The sequence below is a fragment of the Gadus morhua genome, chromosome 10 (assembly GCF_902167405.1).
Source record: "Gadus morhua chromosome 10, gadMor3.0, whole genome shotgun sequence".
Lineage (NCBI taxonomy): Eukaryota > Metazoa > Chordata > Actinopteri > Gadiformes > Gadidae > Gadus > Gadus morhua.
The window spans coordinates 21,485,584-21,494,163 of NC_044057.1; positions in this window are offsets into that span (position 1 = coordinate 21,485,584).

Here is an 8,580-nt window from a genome sequence, read left to right on the forward strand (position 1 = left end):
CTCGCATGGAAATCCATACTGCAGGGAATGCTCAGCCGATGCGCGCACACACACACACACACACACACACACACACACACACACACACACACACACACACACACACACACACACACACACACACACACACACACACACACACACACACACACACACACACACAGAAACAAACATACACACACGCACGCACACACACACACACAACAAGCCCTTCGCCACACAATGGAAAACCACACGGCACAGTTGTCTTTACCTGCTGGTTGTGTTTACTTTGGCTCATAACTCATGGTGTGCGTGTGCGTGTGCGTGTGCATGTGTGTAGGCAGGCGAGGATGAATTTATTAGCAGAGGCAGCAGTGGTCCCCAAAGTGGAAGAGGAACTACGACATCGTAAATCTAGATAAGTCACGAGATACTATACTGTACAACTCACCCTCTCTCTGTGACTCTCTCCCTCTCTGTGTCTCTCTCCCTGCCTCTATCTCTCTCTACTTGCCTCTCTCTCCCCCTTTATATTCTCACCTACCTTTCAGGGAATCTAACCCAGGTGAATAAAAGGCCAGGTAGAGGGAGGGAACTGGGGAGGAGATGGCTCGTAGCCGTGGACTATTTGGTTCTTTATTGCACCCGTTGCACACGGCTGCTGACTGATACATTTCGGAGGAAAAACAGGTTTGTCTTTGTTTTCGAGAGGCCTCCAACTTGGGCAGGATAATTGTCCTTTGTTTCTCTAAAAGCACAGAGCGCTAGGATAATTGGGTTATGAGAACACGCTGCAGAATGCGTTATTGTTCTATTGTGAGCTTTATGACATTTCTTCTGCTGGGGTGCCTTTCGTTTTTCCCTACTTTATCTGAACCTTAACGTTTCTTGTTTTGGTTGATTGATACGAAAGGGTAACGCAGACTTAAAATTGAGAAGTAGAAGCCGGAGTTCCTTCCTGGCGCAACCTCATCCTGTGATTTACGGTCTCAATGATCATCAATCAATAAAGGTCTCCAATGCCATCTCCTTTAACTTTTCCTGCCTCTCTCTCTCTCTCTCGGTGTGTGTGTGTGTGTGTGTGTGTGTGTGTGTGTGTGTGTGTGTGTGTGTGTGTGTGTGTGTGTGTGTGTGTGTGTGTGTGTGTGTGTGTGTGTGTGTGTGAGAGAGAAAGTGATCAGGGAGTGGCATTCATAAGGATATAAATATGCTTAATCAGCTTTAACGTGACCATGGATGACTAATAGAACAAAGTGTCACAGAGGTAGATCTTGGCCCACTCACACACACACACCTTAAAAATCGTCCTTTTAACAAGCTCCCTTTGACTATTCCAAGGTATGCTACCATCAGCGGATAAGCTATACCCCATAAAGAGTCCCCCTTTATCCCTTTCTATACCTTCAGCTTGAATACCATTCAGCCTCGGTCTGGCTATGGCTTCCAGCTCTCCATTCTTCTCCCATGCTTCTTAACATCTGAGAAGCAGAGCTTGAGTGGGTGATAATTGCAACCAGAACTGGATTTTATGATCAGTAGCTCGGGTTCTGTAAACTATATGCTGGATATTTGTCTTGCTTCACCTTCATGTTTTAATAATGGGGTAAAAAAAAAACACAAACTGGGCTTATGCCAAATACAATTAACTGAAATGTGATTAATTTCTTCCCATTATCCGTGGGTATCTGAAGAGAAATTGTTTGTCTCGTGTTGAATTAAATGAAGCCGTAAATGAGGAAATTGCTTCCCAAGACGAGCGTCTGGGCCCTCCGTGTTTAGAGCACAAGAAAACAGCCAACTGGGGGAATATTTTTTTCTCAATACATTAAACTAGGTTACACGTTGACACAGTTGGCAAGCCTCACCTGCATTTTTATGTGTCTGCTGTGTTGCATTTTTCTGTGTGAGTACGTTTTATATAGGCCTAGGGTTCCCGTTTATTTCCGAGAAGTGGAGCCAACTAGGAGATGGTCAACTTATAAAATAGCACTTTTCCACTCAAGCAAAATTATAAAAACAATACAATAGCCCACGACTCTCTAATGGGGAAACATTGACACTTTGTTTCAAATAAGCGTTGGGTTTTATGATTATTAGAATGTTTTTGTCTGCCTAAATGTCTACCGTGAAGATGTTCACATAGGCCCAACCATCAAATAAAAGCCCTACTTTGCATTTAATCATTGGAATACTAATATATACACACACGTACAAAATATACCACGTTAGTAAGTTAAAAAATATATATCGATTTGAATGTTTTCAACCATGTTCCTGCCACAATAAATAATTCCCCCACCTTACATCGCAACTTTTTCAGCCCAGCTTTCCCCACACACACACCGACACACTCGCACACTCTCAGGAGCTCGTCGTTGTTTTGCACAGCACAAACGAAATGTGTCACCTACTTGGGGTTCTGTGAGCTCCATATAATAGTCTCCAGGGACTTGGCCAGAGGTGTCGCCGTCCGGCCCATGACGATAGCGATCCAAAGGTAATACTTCCAGCACGCCAGCCCCGCCATTCTCTTCGCGGAGTGGGGCAGTAACTCACGGGCGTGGGACGGTGCGCGTGGCAGCCTTTATCAATGGTACGGGCCCGGTGGAATGTAAGCGTTGATTAGTCGGGGGCATGTGAGGTCGATATCAGATACATGTCCTTCTGTCCAACTTCTTCAAATCAGGCTCGAGGACCTCCCCTACTCCAGCCGCGTCCTTGACTGAACTGTCCGCAGAAGAAACGAGCGAACCTCGACCCGACCGATTCGATCCGATCTGGGCCAAGGAAAGCCCCCTGCTTGTGTGTGTCCTGGTTGACCTGTGGCTTGCTTTACTTAAAACTGTTCGAAGGCAAATAGATGACGTTAAAACGAGTCGCGTACGGATCGCGTCTGATCCCAGGTGCTGGGATGAAGCGCGACGTTTGACAGCGCGGTGGAGGCGCGAGAGCTATCCCCCGTGCCTTTGTCGAGTCTCCCCCGGAGCCTCTACCTGTCGCAGCCCACCGCCTACCGATGACAACAGCCTTCCATCAGTCACAACTCCACGGCGCGCTGGCAAATTCTGCACCGACTACCTCATTCCAATCGCATCGTTGGAGTTTCCCGTGTTCCTCTCCTTGAATCTCTCCTTTTCTGTCTCTCTCTATCTGTGGTGAATATTCCTCTCCGGGTCCCTTCGTACGACAGCGTGCGAGTGCTTTTTCCAAACGGCTCTCTCTCGTGAAGAGTGGCTGATTATTCCAAGTCGTGCACACTGTGTCTGTGTGGTCTTTGGGTAGACCAGGCTATGGCTTTTTTCAAGACATTCGGCGCAAAAAAAAGAAATGTCGCGGGGTTTAAGTCCAGTTAGTTCGCCTCCACGGACGCTTTAAACGCAGTCCTCGCTCGCCGGCCAGCTAATAGTTCCAACCGGTGTTTCACCGTATCCACTCAGCGTCCTCCGCTCTGCGCCTCAGCTCGAGCTAAACTGCTACTGTAACACGATGCCAGTGGAGGCGCATAGGGGGACGGCCCACCGCATCAGTGGCAGCCAATCAGAGCTCGCTGTCCGAACTTGGAAGCGAGGGCATGTATGGGGTCCGTTATTTGGTTGACCCCCCCCCCCCCCCCCCCCCCCCTCTCTCTCCCTCTTTCTCTCTCTCTCCCTCTCTCTCTTTCTCTCTCTCTCTCTCTCTCTTTCTCTCTCTCGCCACATCATGACCCAAATTAAAATGGACTTTGGTCTTCACGCGTCATGCCTGGTTTAGAAAGCAGCAGTGATAATGATGCATGTGTAAAAATGCTTAAAGAGGAAAACTTTGAACCGGTGTTTATGAGGAGGGTTGCGGGCTAGCTTGGCGGAAGTAATCGCGCTTCTTTAGCGTTGGAAATAAATGATGATTAATTTTCTCTTTGGGTTCTTTTCTCGTTGTCTCCACGTGGGATAATGGACTGCATGAGAACTTCGTCTCTCCAGTGTCAATAGACAATGGACGGTCGGCAGCCTATAGTCATTGGCCCATTCATTCAGTGAGGAGAAAATGCTTGACACATAATTGATCATGTCCATGTCTGTGCCCCCTTTGTGTGTGTGTGTGTGTGTGTGTGTGTGTGTGTGTGTGTGTGTGTGTGTGTGTGTGTGTGTGTGTGTGTGTGTGTGTGTGTGTGTGTGTGTGTGTGTGTGTGTGTGTGTGTGTGTGTGTGTGTGTGTTTGCGCATATGTGGATACGTGGTGCGTGAGTGCTCGTGCCTGTTTGCGCGCCTGTATGTGCCATGGAGTTCTCTTCAGCTAGGCTATATTTATATAATCAATCAATGCCGCCCCCTAACGGCTGTAAATAAATCGATTCACACGCAAGTTGGAAGAAATCAAAATCCTCATTTGAAAAGACAAGAGCCTATAAGAGACCTTCTTCTTTGCGCACTGGCTGTCCGGGCCTATCTTAAAGCCTATAAATGTTATTTGGACTTCCTTATTGGGCTGTCCCAATAAGGAAGTAGCTCAACAATGTTTGGTCAAAGGAAGGACCGACTTTGCACTATAATTATAAACCTTTCTCTCTCTTCAGGCTACAGTCCACTTGCTCTTCGCAGGCCTGCACACATGTTTAGTGTAGTTGCGTTTGTGCGTGTGATATCATGGACCACGGAGAATTTTGGCTGCCAAGACGCTCCTTGACACGAGAGTGACTGCAGAGAGTAAGCGTAGTCATAGCAACCTCAAATACGTCCCTGTTGCCGGAGAGATGGCCCGTCCATCTCTAATGGCTGGCCCGGGATACCTGACTCCCAAACCGCCAATCAGATGGCCAAGTGAAGATACCTGATCTGTCTTGAGCCAATGAGACTCTGCGGAGCACAGCACTGATGACTGCCACAGCTGTTGACAAATGGAGCGGACCAATAGGATAAAGGCTGTATTATAGGTGACATCGAACATGCAGTAGCAGCATAGCACACTTTTAAGTTGTAAGGCTGTTTCTTATTGGTACCTGGGATCACTTGCTTCGAAAATTAGCATAAACGTCATAAACCACCAATATAATAGAGGAATATTGAAACCTGACCTTTATTGCAACAGGAAAAAAGTGTGATACATTTTGCCACATGAATATAAAGACTGTCATAGTGTGAAGGTTAAATATACCACCCACTCAAAGAGCACCATAAAATACATAATATATCACAGCATGCAGCATTTTAGGCTTACGGGATGAATGTATTGAAATGGTAATCTACAAAAATATGGAAATATGAAAATGTTATGCCATTTTTATGTTTCTTGGGTATTATGCTGTTGAGCTTTTTCCAAGGGTTTGTTTTGGTGTATGCGACCCGACGTGTTAATGTGAATAGATACTGGTGCTTCTATAAATAGCCTGAATGTAGTCTGATACCAGGGTTGGACAGAACTACCGGTCTTGTGACTTCTTCTGCCACACTCTCACAGGTTTCACTATTATTAGTAGGCCTATTAGTCATAGCATTAGTGTATTTGTATTGTTTGGTTATAATTGAACCGGTTTTGGTATTGAACTTCTTTGTGCTAACATGAATATTTTTATCCTATTTGTTCTTTTTACTTATATGCGTTATCATTAAATGTCTTAATTCTGTGTTCAATCTATTCAGCGACTTAGTATTTCGAAAAATTCTTTATAAGCTGAATCTATAATTATTATTTGTTTGTGTATTAAGCAATAGCATTAAGATATTGGCCTGGTATTCATGTAAGTATTAGTATACTGTTCTCTATCTATGGCTACTACTATTACTAGTGCCGATGGTAATACTAATTGGATAACACTTTTCAATAAGGGTATATTAATTAAACTATTAATACACCCTTTAACAAACAACATTGGTTAATGCAGTAAATAGCTTTAACCAATTACTTTATAGTTAACTAATGTTTACATGAAATTATTTACTAATAGTATTGTTTACTAATGGTGTTCATGTTAACTAAGATATTAATTTATAAATTGACCCCCACCATTACCATTATCCAAGCTCTAAAACCAAAGACCTAATTTCAAAACCAAACCAATGTGAAACTCTAATCCTCAAACCCAAACCTCAAACCCTACCGAAAATAACCCTTAACCCGAACCTTTGAATCGAAAACCAAACCCTAAAACAAAGCCAATTACAACCCCCTTACCCTAAAGGCAACCATAGAACTGGAAACAAAACCCTGAAATGCAGCCCATAGGAACCCTTTAGCCCTAGCTCTAGAACCTAAAATCAAACCCTCAAACCCAACCAATAGGATCCATGAACCCTAAATGCAAAGTGTAGAACCTAAAATCAAACCCTCAAACCCAACCAATAGGATCCATGAACCCTAAATTCAAAGTGTAGAACCTAAAATCAAACCCTCAAACCCAACCAATACCTACCCCTAACCCAAACTCTACAACACAACCCAAACACTTAAAAGCCCAACTATAAGAACCCAAACGCCCTCGACGTAGTGCTCCAAACGATTGTGCATCATTATTAGAACAACAAAGAGCCTGGTGTTTTGTAGCTGTGGCAGGTCGCTCGTGGGACTGCCACAGCACAACTCTCGCACGGGGTCCATGCGCCAAGGCCCAGCGCCTCCTTCTTACACTCGGCAAACACTGAAACACCGAACACATGACGTCGTCGTTCCCAGGCTGACCCCAATCCAGAAAGCTCACAGGGAAAACAAATCTCTTTGGTTGCCTGCATGCCTGGCATTGATTTGAATCTACCCTTAATGAACTCTTGGAAGGGTGACGCCTCCCCCAAACCCCGCCATCACCCCTCACCCCTCACCCCTCAACCCGCAACCCCTTCTCCCCTTCTCCCCCTTGACATGGCCCGGTGCCACTGCCTCAATCCCACCACAGGACCCTGAAACTGAAGAGCCGGGAGACCCTGTAGCTCTTCAGAATCCATCCACCCCCGGGAACCACGGAGAGGTGCTGGGGATTGGGGGGGGGGGGGCATCCAGCAGGTACGAACCAGAGCCCATCAGCTGTGTCCCAAGGAGGGTCAAGTGGTTAAACGGGCGTTATCTGGAAGAGATCAAGCAACATGTGACTTTGTGACTCACACATTCCAGCTGCAATCAATACCGCGCACCCATTAACCGTCAAGAAAATGCTCTTACTCTCTCTCTCTCTTGCTCTGTCTCACACATACTGGTATAGTGGTATATACACACACGTTTTACCACACAGGTCTAACGTACACACAGTCGGCATAGCGCACCGGTGTGTGTCTTCAGCGGGAGGATCCACTTCCATTACACTCAGGGAGTCACGAGAGCATGATTGCAAACAACATAGACACATTCCAAACACTGGGGCCATTTAACCAGTGGGAAAACATGGATAATGTAAACAGACTCTATTTTCAGAGGCTTTCAGACACTTGAACAGCGGCTGGACGAGAGCTTGGGCTATGCTTTGATTAAACTGTAGCAGCGGCGGGGCCAAACACAACAGCTGCGGTGTCCTGCGAAAACTACATTTCCTGTTTGTGATGCCGCTTGATTAGTGTCCAGACGCTTTCCATTTACTGTCTTTTTTCTTTTTTTCTCTCCGGTTGGTTGACCCCCTTAGCTCCTATTCTTCATCTCGCTCATGACTAACAGGAAATCGCTGATTACAGACCTATCCCCAATCCGAAATAAACATCAGTTCTTTTTTTATTTCACGTCCCCAGCAGAGTGAATGCAAATTCTCTTCTCCCTTTCTTTCTCTTTTCTTTTCTTCTCCTCTCTTCTCTTCCCTCCCCATCTCCTCTCTAATTCTCTCCTTCTCTCTCTCAACACCCCCTCCCCACCCCCTTCTCCACCCTCTCCCCAGCTCTTTCCTCAAGCCATATCAATAATTAAAGCCGTCAAAGTGCCCGTTTCAAAGCGATCCTCCACAATAGATGTTTACGACGGCACGGTCCGTGTCTATCCGTAAACAGCGGTGCTCTTGATGACAGTGTTCGTCTGTTGCCGGGTGTGATCCGTATATCTATGCTCGCCGTAATGTCCTGTCATTTCCTTTTTCGTTTAGCTATCAGATATAATTACAATAAAGAGGAGGAAAAGACACACGGAGGCAACGAGGGGTATTTTCACAAAAAAAAAAAAAAAAAAAAGACATGGGGGAGCGTGTTTGGAACACAAACACGCACACAAACACACAGGCTGCATTATTAACTCCAACGGATTATTTGGTTACCATGGACTGCATTGTGCAAGTCGTGCCCCACAAGGGCTGGAGAAGAGCTGGAGTGATGGGGAGGGAATATGGCAGATTGTGACTTGCCGGGGGGGCGGTAGGGAGGCAGCTTCTTGTCTAATCTAATAGAATTGCAAGCCACTGATAGATGAGTCTTTGCTCCCAGGCTACTTGTCTGTCAAACATTAGGTCACACTCTGTGTTCCAGACGCAGGGAGAAATAGGGGGAGAGGAGGGAGAGGAGGGAGAGGAGGGAGAGGAGGGCGGGGAAGAGGAGATGGTTGGGGGCTTGGGGGGGGGGGGGGGGGGGGGGGGGGGGAGAGAGAGAGAGAGAGGCATGTAGGCTTGTAGAAGAAAACGCGCCGGACAGAGAGGCTCCATCTCTGCCAAGAAAAGGAGGGCAAG